This window comes from Dreissena polymorpha, chromosome 14, assembly GCF_020536995.1.
Source record: "Dreissena polymorpha isolate Duluth1 chromosome 14, UMN_Dpol_1.0, whole genome shotgun sequence".
NCBI lineage: Eukaryota > Metazoa > Mollusca > Bivalvia > Myida > Dreissenidae > Dreissena > Dreissena polymorpha.
Genome location: NC_068368.1, coordinates 69,715,214 through 69,735,208, shown reverse-complemented (window position 1 = coordinate 69,735,208; position 19,995 = coordinate 69,715,214). Strand labels below are relative to the sequence as shown.

The 19,995-nt window shown below is 36.5% G+C and overlaps 2 protein-coding genes across 14 annotated transcripts in view; one reads left to right on the top strand and one right to left on the bottom strand.

The window, feature by feature from the left end:
* Window positions 1–19,995, bottom strand: part of LOC127858035 (shiftless antiviral inhibitor of ribosomal frameshifting protein-like) — a 76,703-nt gene that overhangs the window by 33,809 nt on the left and 22,899 nt on the right. The gene's annotated exons all lie outside the window — the stretch shown is intronic.
* The window catches only part of LOC127858034 (uncharacterized), a 120,938-nt gene continuing 104,007 nt past the window's right edge, over window positions 3,065–19,995 (top strand). For 2 of the 3 annotated variants that reach the window (XM_052394878.1, XM_052394877.1), the window contains exons 1-4: window positions 3,067–3,890; window positions 4,339–4,431; window positions 4,872–4,965; window positions 5,466–9,449. The gene's annotated coding sequence lies outside the window, so the exon portion shown is untranslated. Of the gene's footprint in view, window positions 3,891–4,338; window positions 4,432–4,871; window positions 4,966–5,465; window positions 9,450–19,995 lie in introns of all 3 variants that reach the window. The other variant, XM_052394879.1, reaches the window with a different exon arrangement.

The following is a 19,995-nucleotide window of genomic DNA, read 5'->3' as shown; positions in this document are numbered from 1 at the left end:
GCTATACTCGTCGACTCGGCGGGTGGACACTCGTCGGCTACGGCTCGTCCACGTCACAAATAGCACTATACATATACTTCTGGGAATACACCTCCAGGCAAATACGTACTTAAACACACAGTCACCGGCTTACATACACATATACTTCTGGGAATACACCTCCAGGGAAATGCGTGTCATTGACACAATCACAGGCAACTCACAGACTCACATACACAGTCACAGACTCACTTATATCTTCTGGGAATGGCCTTCCAGGGAAATACGTGTTGAACACACATAAAATACAACATAATACAATATGATACAATATAACCTATACTCAGGCTCACAATTACTCACTCAGGCTCACAATTACTCACTCAGGCTCACAATTACTCCAAGCAATACTCAGCTTGGGAAAATACGTCTACTCGCATCAGTCACCCGTGCATAAGAGACCGTACAAACTCGTGCTACCCAGCATGCACTATACCGATTTGTCGCTGGTTCCCAATCACGAGGTATGTGCGCATTTTGTAGACCGGGCACCGGCACAACAAGTCTTTCTATTGAAATCCACATTGTTCTTTTGAACGTTGTTGTTTTCAATACCTTTTAAGTTTCGTTTTGTATTCCGAATTATATCCAAATTAGACATTTTAAATGAAAATTATTAAGCAAAGTATCTGATTCTCATTGTTGACAAATTATCGTTTCGTTATCAATAGACGCTTGCATTTGCACAGAAAATAACATCTACAGCGCAAGCAAGCGTTTCATCGATGTCGATCACGAAGTGACGTCAAGCGGTAACGCTGTATTCCAAATAAATTAATCAGCCAAAGAGTATTCTCAAAAGTAGTGCGGTGTTAACTCCGCCCACGAAGGGAGATAACTTAGTCTGTTGTAAAAAATGGCGGTGTTAAAATTTCCCTATTTTATTGACGCCGACAATTACATCAGAGAGGAAGAAATCAAAACGTGCGAACGTTTTGTTTTTTTGGCAAGACGTGGGTCACCGAAGTCTACAGGTATTTTAACAGTGCGATTCCAGTGTTTTTTTATGGTCATTTTGGTATTCGAAGATATGTGCCTGTTAAATGCTGCACCTTGCTTATTTGTTTACACCCCTCCAGCATTTTGAAGTTCCTGTTCTGTTTACCTGCACTTCCGCAGATGCATAGTGTGTTATATGGTGCCCTTATCTTGGCAAGACGTGGGTCACCCCAGTCTACAGGTGTTTTAATATTTCGAATCGAATTTTTGTGCCTGTTAAATACCGCACCTAGCTTATTGTTTGTTTACACTTTCTCTATGGGTTTCAAGATGCTGTTGACTCGCTTCAAAAGTGAGTTCTCGATGATAAAGCCAAAAGGGTTACATGTACATGCAAATAAGTGTTGTCGGAATCATTAACGTTGGCCACTGGCTATAGATTTAAAACATTAAGTTTATATGAAATTCACTTGCACAGAACATTGTCATGCATATCGATTCGTTATACTGACTATGTGAACATTTTTTAATTAAGCTGTACGTTTACCAAAAAACATACTGAAGTATTGTCTGTCAATTTGCCTTTGCTAAAAATTTGCAAGCAGACTTGAAAATCTCATTTATCTTGAAATCATTATTTACATGTTTCTTGCATAATTTTTTCACACAATCGCTCCTCAACACCATCATGACTAGGTTCGTCCTACATCAAAAATAATTCAGGACTTTCTATCACTTCAATCTTTTCCCACTTACTACAAAATCATGCTACTTTTGCAAATTACATACCACATATGTATATTTTTGGCACATTTGCATCAAATATTTATATGAAGATGTCAGTGCCATTGATCGTTAAGAACAGAGACGCGAAAGACATAATGGGTTTAAAGAACATGTGTTGTTTCTGCTATTGCAGTCTTTCCGAAATACTGTCGGTCCTCGGATTTTTCCGATAATAATTTGGCAAATTTGGAAATGATTCTAATATTACCGGACCTCGTGACCTTTTTATCAAACCAAAAGTTCTTACAATTTAACTGCCGTAAAATTGTGTGACCTGTTTGAACATTAATACCTATAATATTTATTTTCCTTATATATTTAATTTTGCATTCAGAAAATAATAGTCTCCTTCTAATAATGTAGAGTAAATGGTGTTTTATAGTTTGTTGTTTACACAGATAGTTGTACCAATGATTATTTAATCCATGTCTTGCTTCTAAATTGTTCATGGTGTTCTTATTATTATTTCATTGTTCACTGATGTGTACTTGTTTCTAACTTGAACAGAAAAATTGATGGCTTGGCTTGAGTTTATTGAATATATTTTAATAACCAATTAATTGAAAACATATAAACAAATATACAATGCCAACACATAAATGGAAAACATTTCAATGAACACACAAACTTTGTTGTCATGATAACAGTGTATCTGGTTGTTCTGACTTCATGTGTTAAAATGATTGTTTAATTATGGCATGTCTTAAATACTTAATTTTAGATAATGGATGCATTTTTACATCTGCTGTGTTTGCCTTTGGATGGCAGTGTTCTCCATGTAGCAAGTACAGTATGGACTGCCATATTTTTGGGACAAGACCCTGATAAACACAGGTTTTTAAGCGAGGTATGTAGCATGTTCAATAATAAAATCTTAATACCTTAACTTTGAGGCATTTCCGTGAACATTTAAACATTTACATTAAAATGACAGCACATTAACGTTATTAAGAAATAACCCTTTGCATTGACCAATATGATGGAAACCATATTTTAGCTCACCTGAAATTAAAGGGCTGAGATTTTGTGACAGTTGCTGGAACATGTAAAAACTTTTAAGCATTGAAATATTTTTAAATATTATGAAATATGGTCATAACTGCATGAAGATTCATGTTAAATCTGTGCATTTACTTGGTATTTATTAGGAGTTGTTTTTACAATTCAGCACATATAAAAATCGTATATACCCGCTTTAATGATTTATTTAAAATGATACCCCATTATAATAATAATCCTGTAAGATAGGTGTTTGAATAAGTATTAAAAAAAATCCCCAGGGCACTTTAACTAAAAATGAAGTAGAATGTAAATCATCAAGAGTCAAGACTAAAATTTACTAAAGTGTTTTGCTATGCACTTATGATAATTGATGAAATCGTTAAGTCAAAGAAATGAAACACACACACAAAATTCCAATACTGTCCCTGTGGAATTGGAACTCACACACTACAGAATCTGCTGGTTTGCATGTACAGTGTGAACATGTATATGTAAATGAATTTATATTGCACTTTGGATGCCCCCAGGGGTTATACTGTTTTGCGCATGTAGGTCTGTCGGTCGGTCCGTCCACCAAATGGTTTCCGGATGTTAACTCAATAACGCGTAAACCTAGGATCATGATACATTATTGGTACAATGATTATGACTGGCACATGTCCCCTATTGATTTTCAGGTCACTTCTTCAAAGGTCAAGGTCACATTGACTAGAAACAGTAAAATTGTTTCCGGATGATAACTCAAGAATGCTTAGGCCAAGGATCATGTAACTTCATAGGTACATTGATCATGATTGGCAGATAACCCCTATTGATTTTCAGGTCACTAGGTCAAGGTCACATTGACCTGAAGCATTAAAATAGTTTCTAACATATTCACACAATGGCTGCCACTATAACTGACAGCCCATTCGAGGGACATGCGTGTTTTACAAACAGCCCTTGTTTGCATGCCTTGTTTGAAAAGCCATAGAAATAATATGTTTGGACACATGAATGACTAACTTAATTGCTGCAAATACTTTTAAAGCATATTTATTTATTCAAATTGTTAACTTACTTTTCTAGAATTCATTGAAGGTCATCTAGAAGAGATAGCAAGTAGCCCATCAGTCGAACATGAGGTAACAGCCACCTTACTATATTGATGTGAATTAAAAATAAAATAAATATGTTTAAAAAATGCAGAAAAAGTTATCCGATGAAAGAGCAGTGGAATATCTTAGGCAAAGGACTCAGAATGGAAAGGGTTTGAGGAAACACTGTCTAGTCAGTAAGAAACACTTGATTATACAATCTCTTAGCAAAAGCAATAAGAGTCACTGTTAAAAACGTGCCTTTGCTAACAAATCTACTCAAAGTTAGGATAATTTCTGTTGTTGCTTTTCTATAATTCCTTTCTGATCTGATTTCCCATTCACATGATATTTCATCTCCAACATTAAAATATTAGGAAAACATAAGTGAATAATCACAGGAGTAATGAGATTGCAGCTGTCATTTATGGTAGAGAAAATGAGAATACAAAAACATAAAGGAAGTAAATATGAGTATATCCTGATCATTTTGCAGAACTCGGACCAGCTCGCAAACACCCCTGCCTCTGCCATGGAGTTGGAAGGGCGAGACACTGACCCAGTAGTCGATCATGTGGCAACAACTAGGGTACTCTATTTATGTGAACTAATTGTAAACATAAATATATCCAAAAATGCAGAAAAAGTTATCCGATCAAAGAGCAGTGAACTATTTTAGGCAGCAGGTGACTTAGATTGAAAATGGCTTGAGAAAACACTGTCTAGTCAGTAAGACACAATTGATTATACAATCGCGAAGCAAAAGGAATCAGAGTGACTGTTAAAAGTGTGCTATTGCTTTCAAATCTTTTATGGGTATTATGGTAATTTCAATTCTTTCTTTTCTATAAGTCCTTTCTCATTTAAGATCCATTCACATGATATTCCATCTACTACATTAAAATACTAGGATAACATGAGTGAATAAGCACATTAGGAATGAGATTGCAGCTGTCATTTACGGTAGAGAAAATAAGAATACAAGAACATAAAAGAAGTAAATATGAGTTCATCATGATCATTTTGCAGAACTCGGACCAGCTGGCAAACAACCCTGCCTCTGCCATGGAGTTGGAAGGGGGGAGACACTGACCCAGTGGTCGATCATGTAGCAACAGCCAGGGTACTCTATTTATGTGAATTAATTGTAAACATAAATATATCCAAAAATGCAGAAAAAGTTATCCGAGCAAAGAGCAGTGAACTATCTTAGGCAGCATACTTAGATTGAAAAGGGCTTGAGAAAACACTGTCTAGTCAGTAAGACTCAATTGATTATACAATCGCGACAGCAATAAGAGTTACTGTTAAAAACGTGTCCTTGATAACAAATATTTCATCTGTGTTATGGTAATTTCAATTCTTGCTTTTCTATAAGTCCTTAGTAAATAAAGGAAGTAAATATGAGTATATCATGATCATTTGAAACAATCATACAAATATGCATGGATTTTGAATTTCATATTGTGTTGAAGATTCATGAAAAGAAGAGTAAATTAAAACTTTAAATCTTAGAACAATTTGTTTAAGAATTATCTTAGAAACTTTAAGAAAACCAGCTTAGAGTATATGTGTAAAGATGACAGATCCAATATTTAATATGCATCTTTATATATTTTTCAGGTGAGTCAAAGCGGACACAGTTGATGAGGAAATATGCATCCAGCATTGGAAGCACAATTTTTCTTTAAAAAAATACAATTTATTTAATTTAATTTACATAATGCCCTGTCTGTTGGTTTGTTTGTTTGTGCAAACCTTAACATTTGCAATAACTTTTGCAATATTAAAGGTAGCAACTTCATATATAGCATGCATGTGCATCTCAAGGAGCTACACACTTTGAGTTGTGTAAGGTCAAGGTATTTTTTTTTTGGTAAAATTGATGAATTAATATGATATCTCTTTGCGAATTGTTTTAAAATTAATACATAACTTGTTTCAGAAACATTGTTTAATAACATTCAATTGTCATTTATTCGAATTTGAAAGTTGTCAAAAGTAATTATTTCTCCCTATACGGTAGCTTTAGGTATATGTGATATTTCATGAGAAAACTAGTCTTCATTGCATTACAAATTAATGAAGCATTCTTTACATTTGCTTTTATAACAAAAAAACCTAGTTTAGACTTGTAAAATTGATAAAAATAATTATTTGAACATAAAGTTTGACCAGAGTGTACAATTTAAACACACAAGTTTATAACGACGTGTATCTTGTGCTTTGCATTTGTTTAAAAGTTGCCTTATAATTGTGCGAAGCATGTCTTCTCAAATTAAAAATGCATCTTATTCAAAGGTGATCAGAACTAAATGTGTTTTTTTTAATAATTCAGGGATAACAAAAATCAGACTAAGAAACCATATGCAATAATTCATAGTCTGTTGTCTTCACAGAGAGAAACTTCAATAAAAAATATGCTGTCATTTTATAATACCTTCGTGTTTGCCTCACGGTTGCCTATTGATTTGTTTTAAAATAGGAAGTTTATAATGAGGTATATAACACAAAGAAATTTCATATTTGAATCATTTTTATGCTCCTCTAAAAAATTCTTGTCTGAGCTTTTTCTCAGTAACTTATTACGGGAATTCAATGAAACTTTATGGGAAGCTTCACTACCAAGAGGAGATGTGCATGTTATTAGCCAGTTATGGTCGGATGATTTTTCACAGAGTTATGGCCCATTGAAATTTTCCATTTACTGTACATATTGTGCATTATTGTTCGGGCTATTTCTCAGCAACTAATGTCTGCAATTGAATGAAACTTTATGGGAAGCTTCGCTACCAACAGGACATGTGCATATTATCAGCAAGTTATGGTCGGATGATTTTTCACAGAGTTATGGCCCTTTGAAATTTTCAATATACTGTACATATAGTGCAATTCTTGTCTGGGCTATTTATCCCCAACTAATGACTTGAATTCAATGAAGTTTTATGGGAAGCTTAACTGCCTTGAAGAGATGCGCGTGTTATTTGTGGGTTCTGGTTAGATGATTTATTTAGAGACTTATGGCCCTTTGAAATTGTTAAGTTGCTAAACCATCCATCCTATTATTTTGTCCAAAGTTATGCCACTCAAGATGTTTCCTTTTATCTGAATATATAGTGCAATATTGTGACCAAAAAAACTTTGGGGAGCTTCACCCATCTCTGACGGCTTGTTTTAATTAAATATTAATTGTAAATCCCATATCACCTTTTATCATACTTTTTTGTAATTGACAACTTGGTTTTCTGACAATTGTTTTCCTTGTTTTGTTTCAAATAGGCATGATATGGTTACTATTAAATCAACTTCATATGTTCTTCCCTTGTGATAAGTATTTTTAGCTCATCTATTTTTTGAAAAAAAATTATGAGCTATTGTCATCACCTTTGCGTCGGCGTTGGCGTCCGGTTAAGTTTTGCGTTTAGGTCCACTTTTCTCAGAAAGTATCAATGCTATTGCATTCAAACTTGGTACACTTACTTACCACCATGAGAGGACTGGGCAGGCAAAGTTAGATAACTCTAGCGTGCAATTTGACAGAATTATGTGCCCTTTTTATACTTAGAAAATTGAAAATTTTGGTTAAGTTTTGCGTTTAGGTCCACTTTTCTCAGAAAGTATCAATGCTATTGCATTCAAACTTGGAACACTTACTTACTATCATGAGGGGACTGGGCAGGCAAAGTTAGATAACTCTGGCGTGCATTTTGACAGAATTATGTGCCCTTTTTATACTTAGAAAATTGAAAATTTTGGTTAAGTTTTGTGTTTAGGTCCATTTTATTCCGTAAGTATCAAAGCTATTGCTTTCATACTTGCAACACTTACTAACTATCATAAGGGGACTGTGCAGGCAAAGTTATGTAACTCTAACTGGCATTTGGGCAGAATTATGGGCCCTTTATACTTAGAAAATTGAAAATTTGGTTAAGTTTTGTGTTTTGGTCCACTTAACCCCTAAAGTATCATAGATATTGCTTTCATACTTGAAACACTTGCAAACTATCATAAGGGTACAGTAAAAGGACAAGTTGCATAACTCTGGTTGTCATTTTTATGGAATTATGGCCCTTTTTTGACTTAGTAACTTTGAATATATGGTTAAATTTTGTGTTTCGATCCACTTTACTTCTTAACTATCAAGGCTATTGCTTTCAAACTTCAAATACTTTCATGCTATCATGAGGTGACTGTACCTGGCAAGTTGAATTTTACCTTGAATCCCCCCCCCCTACCCGAATTGACCACCACACCCTCACACTATACCACCCCACCTCCACCCAAAATTTCATTTTATTTTAATGGTTAAACCCCCTCCCCCCCCCCCCCCCCCCCCCCCGATTTTATTTTTTTTCGCATTTTTTTCGCATTTTTTTGAAAATAATGTCATAAATGTCCACATTCCCATGCTATACACCCCTCTTCACTCCACCCCTCCCTCCTTTGTGATTGAAAATGAGAGTCCCTTCACCTTTAAAAAGAAAATAGATGAGCGGTCTGCACCCGCAAGGCGGTGCTCTTGTTTATATCTATTTCTTAATATTTTTCAGTAGTAATAATGTCTAAGAATGTATCTGGGTAGAATGAATATCTGTTCTTTTAAAGGTTGTAACTGATGCTCTATTTCTTTTGGACATGACATGTTACTGTCTCGTTTGTACAGAGATTCAATTAAATACTACATTTTATTATGTGTGATTCTATTTTTGTGTTCCAAATAGGCAGTCTGACATATTAGGTATATTGAAAACTCTTACATATAACATTTGTAAGTATCTGTTATTAATGACAGTTAAATGAAACAATGGTTGTATAGTTGTGTATATTACAAAGTATAATTATTGTTATATTTCGAAATTAGAATTATGTTTATATTTTAATTCACATACACTTTCAACTATAATTTGTAATAGTGCCGTTGCTACTTAAATTTTATGTGGTTTGGATGCACACTGTTATATTCTATGCTCCTTCAAAATACAATTAAGGTTTCACCTTAACGGTTATAACGCGAGTGAAAAGCAATATACACTGTTATCATGTGATTTAAAACAAGTTTTGTTCAATTATCTGTAAAGTTCATTCATAACTATTTTATAACATGTCTGCTTAATCCACTTACTATATTCAAGCATTTTGCATTATTGTTTTTGTTTAACACTAGAAACTGTAAAGTAAGGTATATATCTTGTTGTAACTTTAATTGCATTTATTATGTACTGCATATTAATTGTTGGGATAGTTCCGCATATGTAACGTGTTTTTATTCACGTGTTTTTATGTCCCCCACTATAGTAGTGGGGGACATATTGTATTTGCCCTGTCTGTTGGTCTGTTGGTCTGTCTGTCTGTTTGCGCCAACTTTATTATTTTGCAATAACTTTAACTATATTGAAGATAGCAACTTCATATTTGGCATGCATGTGTATCTCATGAAGCTGCACATTTTGAGTGGTGAAAGGTCAAGGTCATCCTTCAAGGTCAGAGGACAAATATATGTGGCCCAAATCGCTTATTTTATAAATACTTTTGCAATATTGAAGATAGCAACTTGATATTTGGCATGCATGTGCATCTCATGGAGCTGCACATTTTGAGTGGTGAAAGGTCGAGGTCAAGGTCATCCTTGAAGGTCAGAGGTCAAATATATGTGGCCCAAATCGCTTATTTTATGAATACTTTTGCAATATTGAAGATAGCAACTTGATATTTGGCATGCATGTGTATCTCGTGGAGCTGCACATTTTGAGTGGTGAAAGGTCAAGGTCAAGGTCATCCTTCACAAGGTCAAGGTCATCCTACAAGGTCAAACATCATATAGGGGGACATTGTGTTTCACAAACGCATCTTGTTTAATCTGTCTTTGTGTTTTAACGGTCGCCTTTAATGGACTGTCAAAACTGTGTTTGAATGTATTTAATCAATTGCCATTATTATCTTTTTAATGAAGGTTATATTATAGTATCGTGTCTGTTCCTAGATGTATTCTACGACAATATGGCTGCATTTTTAGAACTGTTATGCACTGATTTACAACTATTATGTCACATTAAATACTGTACTTGTAACATCTATATTTTCATAGAGCATATTACATGACCTTTTGACCATCTACATTTTTTATTGCGTAGGTGGTCTGTTTATGGTTTATGAAATGCTTGTTTTTAATATCAAACGCAACCAGTTAAAACATTTTGTTTCTCGTGTTTGTTTAACTACAGACACCTTTTCATAATGTCATAATATCAGTTTCATTAAATAATATATTGTACTATGTGCAGAGCCTTTGAGCTGCCTATATTTTTGTTTCGCAAAGGTAGCAAGCAAGGGCTAATTCTTATGAAATTGATACAAGCATGAAAAAAGCATAATTGATATTTAGTTAAATACTGTTTGCTATCACGTGAAACGAAATTTGTTACGCGGGGTAAGTAAAACGTGTTATTATTGTGACAATTGTCATGTGAAGACCCAATATATGTACAATATGCTTATTTGATATTTTGTTGTCATAATTAAGCTCCATTACAAATGATGTAATACGACCTATTCAATTACATATATACTATCAATGGTTATTAATATAATTATACCTATATTTATGCCCCTCTTCGAAGAAGAGGGGGTATATTGCTTTGCTCATGTCGGTCGGTCTGTTGGTCGGTCGGTCCGTACACCAGGTGGTTTCCGGATGATAACTCAATAACGCTTGGGCCTAGGATCATGAAACTTCATAGGAACATTGATCTTTACTCGCAGATGACCCCTATTGATTTTTAGGTCACAAGGTCAAAGGTCAAGGTCACAGTGACAAAAATCATATACACACAATGGCTGCCACTACAACGGACAGTCCATATGGGGGGCATGCATGTTTTACAAACAGCCCTTGTTTTTATATTGCATTAAATTGAGTTTATTAGCCTCATACACTCTGACGCACTTAGGATATATTTAATTACATGTATACTTTCGATAATTATTTATGTTCTAGTGTAATGTATAATAACTCATAATGTATAATAATTCATGTATGCACCGTTGTAACCAAACGATTTTATTTCTTTGCATAACTTTATTTTGTATAAACATAAACTGTGTATTGTGGAAACACTGTATCATGTATGCTTGATTTGTCCACTTGGGCTTTTGGCTTTCTGGATGGATTGTTTAATAAACTATGTTCTAAAAAATGCAAAGGTTTCGTGTCCGCTCAATTATTTTGCTATGTATGGTCGGATTAAAATATTACTTGGCATGAGTATTAACCACAAGAGTATATGTGAAATACTCAACAGCCAGATGTCAAGGTCAAACGGTGCTATATAACTTTGACAATAATCAATGTAAATACCAGTGTTTGGTGTCCAATAAATCATTTTGCCGTGCATGGTCCATTTTAATGACAATTGGCATAAGAAAAAAACACAATACATGTTGTTTGATATGTCACGTGAAAGACTCGAGATGCTGATGTCAAGGTCAAGGTAAAAAGGTGCTTTGGAACTTTGACAAAAAAAAAACAATGTAACAATGTGATCATCACAGTGTTTTGTTTCCACTAAATAACTTTGCTAATGTTTGGATTTTTATAATACTTGTCATAACTAATAGCCACAAGTATGATGTGATGCGCAAAAGGCTCAAGGTGCTGATGTGAAGCTCAAACGGTGCTATTGAACTTTCACAAAAAACAATAAAAAATTCTAAGTTTTTCAGTTGTTCGTGAACGCTAAATAACTTCACTATACACAATATAAATGGTTGTCGCGTAAAAGACTCGTAATGCTGATGTCTTCTTTTATTTCATAATCTTTGTAATTGTTATCAAGACATTTCTTTTTCATTTATACCAATACTGTTGTCATGTAATTGGGCGTGCTTTTAAAACTGAGCCACGTATTGCGAAAACGGGTCTTATGTCTGAGGTGATCCGACAAGCCTGCCATTCGACTTTTGAAATTTAAAATTACACAACTTTTGAAACTATAATTAATTTTGATGTTATTGTGTTATATATCATGGGCACAACTCTTAAATTGTATTGCATTATGTCATTATGCTATGTATTATGGGCCGGAGGCCTTGATTTACTCCATTAACTGTTCTGTTCTGTTCTGTTCTGTCAAGTCCTGAAGATCAAGGTCCAATGGTGTTTTTGCACTGTGACAAACATAACTAATAAGTCCGAATCAACACCGGGGTTCATGTCCGCAAAAAAACACCATACATGGTCGGGATTTTAATAATACTTGGCGAGAGTAATACCCACACGTGAATAATATGTCTCGTGAAAGACGCATGGTGATACAGATAAACGTTGCTTTTGAACTTTGACAAAAATCGATGTAAAATTAAATGTCATCATCAAAGTGGTTTTTGTTCACCATATAGCGTCGCTATACATGGTCGTATTTTAATGCTCCTTGATATAAATAACAACCACAGTAGTATTGTGTGTCGCATGTGATAATCGAGGTGCTGATATCAAGATAAAAAAGTATTTTTATAACGTTGACAATTCAATGAAAAAAGTTATTACAATGTTTTTGGTTCACGCAGTGATATCGTCATTCTTAACTTGATTTTCAAATTACTTATGTTGCGGTGCCAGGCATCCGTGTATCGTTTTTTTTTCATCTTAATGTAATTAATTGTGATATGTTGTATTTTCTGATCGCACTCATTCACGAATCATCATACTCGCCCTGGGAGAGGCAACGTCGCACATTGCGTATAATTTTTACACTTACACACCTCTAGATTCAAACAAGCGTATTGCAATTATCAGCTTATTTTACAGAACAGTCCATGGAAAAAGCACAAAAACGTAAAAACAGTAGTAACAACTCTAGTAGTAGCAATGGACCAAATCAAAGCGCCGAAGGCACTGAAATAGTTCGCTGTTGTCGTCCTTGATTAGCTTGTGCGCTTTCCACAGGCTCATCAGTGTGCACAGGCTAATCTTGTTTTACATGCATTAAGCACCGTTTTCCCTGAAAGCAGCCGATATGTACAGATTTCAATGATAACCACAAGACTGGCCAATTACATCTTACAAGCTGGTAAATACAGTCACTGCAGTTTAGTAGAACAGACGCTCCTTAGCATATGTCGTCTGCAGTGCAGATAGGCAGCGGTAATCGTTCCTAGCATAGTGAGTTGCGCTTCTTAGCGTTAGCGTAGCTTAGGCTTCCAAGCACATACTGATTGCAAAACATGGTCTGTAAATTCATTCAGCCGCTAACGCGACCAACTAAAAATGAACAGAAGATAGCTGCCAAAAACAAGGGTATTGCCAAAAACAAGGGTATTTCTGGTGGGTCGAATGAGTCAACAAAGAGTGTAGTGAGTGAAATAGGCAGTGTTAATTGCAAAGTGAGTGACGCTATCCATGGTGCTCATTCCGTGTTATTCAGTGACCCTGTCATGGATAACTCGGTGTTCGCACCAAGTCCAGGAGAGGCCGGAAATGGAACAGAGAGACGCATCATATCACAGGTCAGCCACCCACCAACTCTGTAATAAGAGTTTCATAGTATCCATAACACCAAAAAGATGTTGCCCATTTTCTGTTAATGCCCCGCAGCGTATTGTTGCACTCATTCACATGCCTCAGACTGCACGATGGTTTATACTCGCTCGTGGACAGACACCGTTGCGCGTTTGAGGATAAATAGAACTCAAAATAGATATAGCACTTTCTGTACTATGGAAACAATCAAGTCCAATCCGGTAGAGCACAGGTGGTGTGAATGGTCCGAAATGAAATATTTTACGGAATCACACGCCTAGCATATGTCCGATACACCCTGGCCAGGAAATCCCAACTAGATTATGCACATTCTGTGCCATTCACCCGTGCAATTGAAAATAGTACTCCAAATAGATATAACACGTGCGTTGTTTTTGCACCGAGGCGTGTTATGTGAGTTATTTACAAGCCTTTAAATTAACAGTGGTAAATACTGGCAGAGAGCAAGACATCGTTGGACATCGAAGCAAAATGTGTACATATGCATTGCCTTTGCACCATGGTCATGTAATTCCAACTAGATATTGCACATTGCGCGCTACATATACCGCAACATATAACACCAAAAAAGATGTTGCCCATATTCTGTTAATGCCCCGCAGCGTATTGTTGCACTTATTCACATGCCTCAGACTGCACGATTGTTTGTACCCGCTCGTGGACAGACACCGTTGCGCGTTTGAGGATAAATAGAACTCAAAATAGATATAGCACTTTCTGTACTATGGAAACAATCAAGTCCAATCCGATAGAGCACAGGTGGTGTGAATGGTCCGAAATGAAATATTTTACGGAATCACACGCCTAGCATATGTCCGATACACCCTGGTCAGGAAATCCCAACTAGATTATGCACATTCTGTGCCATTCACCCGCGCAATTGAAAATAGTACTCCAAATAGATATTACACGTGCGTTGTTTTTGCGCCAAGGCGTGTTGTGTGAGTTATTTACAAGCCTTTAACTTTACAGTGGTAACTACTGGCAGAGAGCAAGACATCGTTGGACATCGAAGCAAAATATGTACATATGCATTGCCTTTGCACCATGGTTATGTAATTCCAACTAGATATTGCACATTGCGCGCTATATATATCGCAACATATAACACCAAAAAGATGTTGCCCATATTCTGTTAATGCCCCGCAGCGTATTGCTGCACTCATTCACATGCCTCAGACTGCATGATGGTTTATACCCGCTCGTGGACAGACACCGTTGCGCGTTTGAGGATAAATAGAACTCAAAATAGATATAGCACTGTCTGTACAATGGAAAAAATCAAGTCCAATCCGATAGAGCACAGGTGAATGGTCCGAAATGAAATATTTTACGGAATCACACGCCTAGCATATGTCCGATACACCCTGGTCAGGAAATCCCAACTAGATTATGCACATTCTTTGCCATTCACCCGTGCAATTGAAAATAGTACTCCAAATAGATATAACACGTGCGTTGTTTTTTCACCGAGGCGTGTTGTGTGAGTTATTTACAAGCCTTTAAAGGGGCCTTTTCACAGATTTTGGCATTTTTTAACTTATTCATAAAATGCTTTATATCGATAAATGTAAACATTGGATCGTAAAAGCTCCAGTAAAAAATCAAGAATAAAATTTAAAAAAGTAAAAGAACATTGCCCGGACCAGGTTTCGAACCAGTGACCCCTGGAGTCCTGCCAGAGTCCTGAAGTAAAAACGCTTTAGCCTACTGAGCTATTCCGCCGATTACACATACTTGATATATTTTATACCTTATATAAGCAATCTTCGTAGTTTCACAAAATTTAACGACAAAAACAGAACTCTCCAAATTATTCAATCGTTTCGCGTTGCAACGCTTTATAATTTTTAGGTTTTAAAATCGTCAAAAGATGCATATAATGGCTATATTAGACCATGGTAAATGTTCAGTATTACTGTTTCCTCACAAATATCATTACTAAAACGAAAATTTGCGAATCTGAAACAACTTTTTTCAATTTTGTCAATTTACCAAAGCGTGAAAAGATCCCTTTAAATTAACAGTGGTAAATACTGGCAGAGAGCAAGACATCGTTGGACATCGAAGCAAAATGTGTACATATGCATTGCCTTTGCACCATGGTCATGTAATTCCAACTAGATATTGCACATTGCGCGCTATATATACCGCAACATATAACACCAAAAAAGATGTTGCCCATATTCTGTTAATGCCCCGCAGCGTATTGTTGCACTTATTCACATGCCTCAGACTGCACGATGGTTTATACCCGCTCGTGGACAGACACCGTTGCGCGTTTGAGGATAAATAGAACTCAAAATAGATATAGCACTTTCTGTACTATGGAAACAATCAAGTCCAATCCGGTAGAGCACAGGTGATGTGAATGGTCCGAAATGAAATATTTTACGGAATCACACGCCTAGCATATGTCCGAACACCCTGGCCAGGAAATCCCAACTAGATTATGCACATTCTGTGCCATTCACCCGTGCAATTGAAAATAGTACTCCAAATAGATATTACACGTGCGTTGTTTTTGCGCCAAGGCGTGTTGTGTGAGTTATTTACAAGCCTTTAACTTTACAGTGGTAAATACTGGCAGAGAGCAAGACATCGTTGGACATCGAAGCAAAATATGTACATATGCATTGCCTTTGCACCATGGTTATGTAATTCCAACTAGATATTGCACATTGCGCGCTATATATATATCGCAACATATAACACCAAAAAGATGTTGCCCATATTCTGTTAATGCCCCGCAGCGTATTGCTGCACTCATTCACATGCCTCAGACTGCATGATGGTTTATACCCGCTCGTGGACAGACACCGTTGCGCGTTTGAGGATAAATAGAACTCAAAATAGATATAGCACTTTCTGTACTATGGAAACAATCAAGTCCAATCCGATAGAGCACAGGTGGTGTGAATGGTCCGAAATGAAATATTTTACGGAATCACACGCCTAGCATATGTCCGATACACCCTGGTCAGGAAATCCCAACTAGATTATGCACATCCTTTGCCATTCACCCGTGCAATTGAAAATAGTACTCCAAATAGATATAACACGTGCGTTGTTTTTTCACCGAGGCGTGTTGTGTGAGTTATTTACAAGCCTTTAAATTAACAGTGGTAAATACTGGCAGAGAGCAAGACATCGTTGGACATCGAAGCAAAATGTGTACATATGCATTGCCTTTGCACCATGGTCATGTAATTCCAACTAGATATTGCACATTGCGCGCTATATATACCGCAGCATATAACACCAAAAAAGATGTTGCCCATATTCTGTTAATGCCCCGCAGCGTATTGTTGCACTTATTCACATGCCTCAGACTGCACGATGGTTTATACCCGCTCGTGGACAGACACCGTTGCGCGTTTGAGGATAAATAGAACTCAAAATAGATATAGCACTTTCTGTACTATGGAAACAATCAAGTCCAATCCGGTAGAGCACAGGTGATGTGAATGGTCCGAAATGAAATATTTTACGGAATCACACGCCTAGCATATGTCCGAACACCCTGGTCAGGAAATCCCAACTAGATTATGCACATTCTGTGCCATTCACCCGCGCAATTGAAAATAGCACTCCAAATAGATATTACATGTGCGTTGTTTTTGCGCCAAGGCGTGTTGTGTGAGTTATTTACAAGCCTTTAACTTTACAGTGGTAAATACTGGCAGAGAGCAAGACATCGTTGGACATCGAAGCAAAATATGTACATATGCATTGCCTTTGCACCATGGTTATGAAATTCCAACTAGATATTGCACATTGCGCGCTATATATATCGCAACATATAACAACAAAAAGATGTTGCCCATATTCTGTTAATGCCCCGCAGCGTATTGTTGCACTCATTCACATGCCTCAGACTGCATGATGGTTTATACCCGCTCGTGGACAGACACCGTTGCGCGTTTGAGGATAAATAGAACTCAAAATAGATATAGCACTTTCTGTACTATGGAAAAAATCAAGTCCAATCCGATAGAGCACAGGTGGTGTGAATGGTCCGAAATGAAATATTTTACGGAATCACACGCCTAGCATATGTCCGATACACCCTGGTCAGGAAATCCCAACTAGATTATGCACATTCTGTGCCTTTCACCCGTGCAATTGAAAATAGTACTCCAAATAGATATAACACGTGCGTTGTTTTTGCACCGAGGCGTGTTGTGTGAGTTATTTACAAGCCTTTAAATTAACAGTGGTAAATACTGGCAGAGAGCAAGACATCGTTGGACATCGAAGCAAAATGTGTACATATGCATTGCCTTTGCACCATGGTTATGTAATTCCAACTAGATATTGCACATTGCGCGCTATATATACCGCAACATATAACACCAAAAAAGATGTTGCCCATATTCTGTTAATGCCCCGCAGCGTATTGTTGCACTCATTCACATGCCTCAGACTGCACGATGGTTTATACCCGCTCGTGGACAGACACCGTTGCGCGTTTGAGGATAAATAGAACTCAAAATAGATATAGCACTTTCTGTTCTATGGAAACAATCAAGTCCAATCCGATAGAGCACAGGTGATGTTAATAGTCCGAAATGAAATATTTTACGGAATCACACGCCTAGCATATGTCCGATACACCCTGGCCAGGAAATCCCAACTAGATTATGCACATTCTGTGCCATTCACCCGTGCAATTGAAAATAGTACTCCAAATAGATATAACACGTGCGTTGTTTTAGCGCCAAGGCGTGTTGTGTGAGTTATTTACAAGCCTTTAACTTTACAGTGGTAAATACTGGCAGAGAGCAAGACATCGTTGGACATCGAAGCAAAATATGTACATATGCATTGCCTTTTTGCACCATGGTTATGTAATTCCAACTAGATATTGCACATTGCGCGCTATATATATATCGCAACATATAACACCAAAAAGATGTTGCCCATATTCTGTTAATGCCCCGCAGCGTATTGTTGCACTCATTCACATGCCTCAGACTGCACGATTGTTTGTACCCGCTCGTGGACAGACACCGTTGCGCGTTTGAGGATAAATAGAACTCAAAATAGATATAGCACTTTCTGTACTATGGAAAAAATCAAGTCCAGTCCGATAGAGCACAGGTGGTGTGAATGGTCCGAAATGAAATATTTTACGGAATCACACGCCTAGCATATGTCCGATACACCCTGGTCAGGAAATCCCAACTAGATTATGCACATTCTGTGCCTTTCACCCGTGCAATTGAAAATAGTACTCCAAATAGATATTACACGTGCGTTGTTTTTGCGCCGAGGCGTGTTGTGTGAGTTATTTACAAGCCTTTAACTTTACAGTGGTAAATACTGGCAGAGGGTAAGACATCGTTGCACATCGTTGGTCATGTAACTCCAACTAGATATTGCACATTGCGCTATCGGAAAATATAACACCACAAGATGTTGCAAATATTCTGCTTATGCCCCGTTGTGTATTGTTGCACTCAATCACATGCCTCAGACTTGACAATGGATTATACCCGCTCGGGGACAGACAACGTTGCGCGTTTTAGTATAATTTATACACATATATTGCCATAAACGCTGTTCAATTATTTCCAAAAAGTGCACGATTCATGGTTTCGGCACATATAACTCCAAATAGACATGGCGCATGTGTTGTTTTTGCTCTGAAGCGCATTGTATAGCTCCTTCACATACCTTTAACTTGACAAAGGTTGACTCTCGCTCAAAGAAATACAATGTTGCATATCTCAGTAGAATTTATTCACAATAATATTGCGCGCTATCGAATAATATAGCACCACATATTTGTTACATGCTCCGTAGTGTATCGTTGCACTCTTCCACACGCCTTATACTTGACAACGTATGATACTCGCTCGGAAAAAAAAACGTTTAACGTCTGAGTATAATTTATACACATTTATTATATATTTTTACAAATTCGCTAACGGAAATCATATCCTTCTGCTAACGTTAACCGGTAATTAAGCGTCCATAGACCGTTTGTACCTGTGGCCTTCTCGACTCGTGTTTGAAGCAAACGCAAAATAGTTCCCGTAATAGATTAAAAACTTGAGATTTAAATTTTAAAACGCATACATATGGTAACTAATTTTATCATAATATCTGATTTTTAATAAGAATCCTTCATCCGTATACAATATCTTTGTAAACAATATTTATTGTATCAATCCTCATTTGATTTACGTGTAATATCTATTGGTACCGTTATTTGTGTCATATCTATATTGAATACAATGACACCCGACGTCAAGCAATCGAACGCTTGGTTTCAATGCAGTAAATCTCGAAAATATGTAAATGCCGAAAATTTGAAGGCGCATTATCAAAACAGTAAAACTAGAATTTACACTCGTTTATTCCAACCTAATATTTTGAAACCGTGAAAATATATAAAGGTTTTTAATTTTCACGATATAGTGAATCAATTACCGTAAAGTGGAAACGATCGAACATCCTTAAAAAGCATATTCTTTTACCATTAATAGAAAATAAATATTCCACTTACATGTTCAATAAAATATCTCTTGTTGAACTTGACAGCATATATCACTCATACATTATATAGATAGTGTCGTTTTGCTTTGCGACAAAGCATGAAATCGACAAATT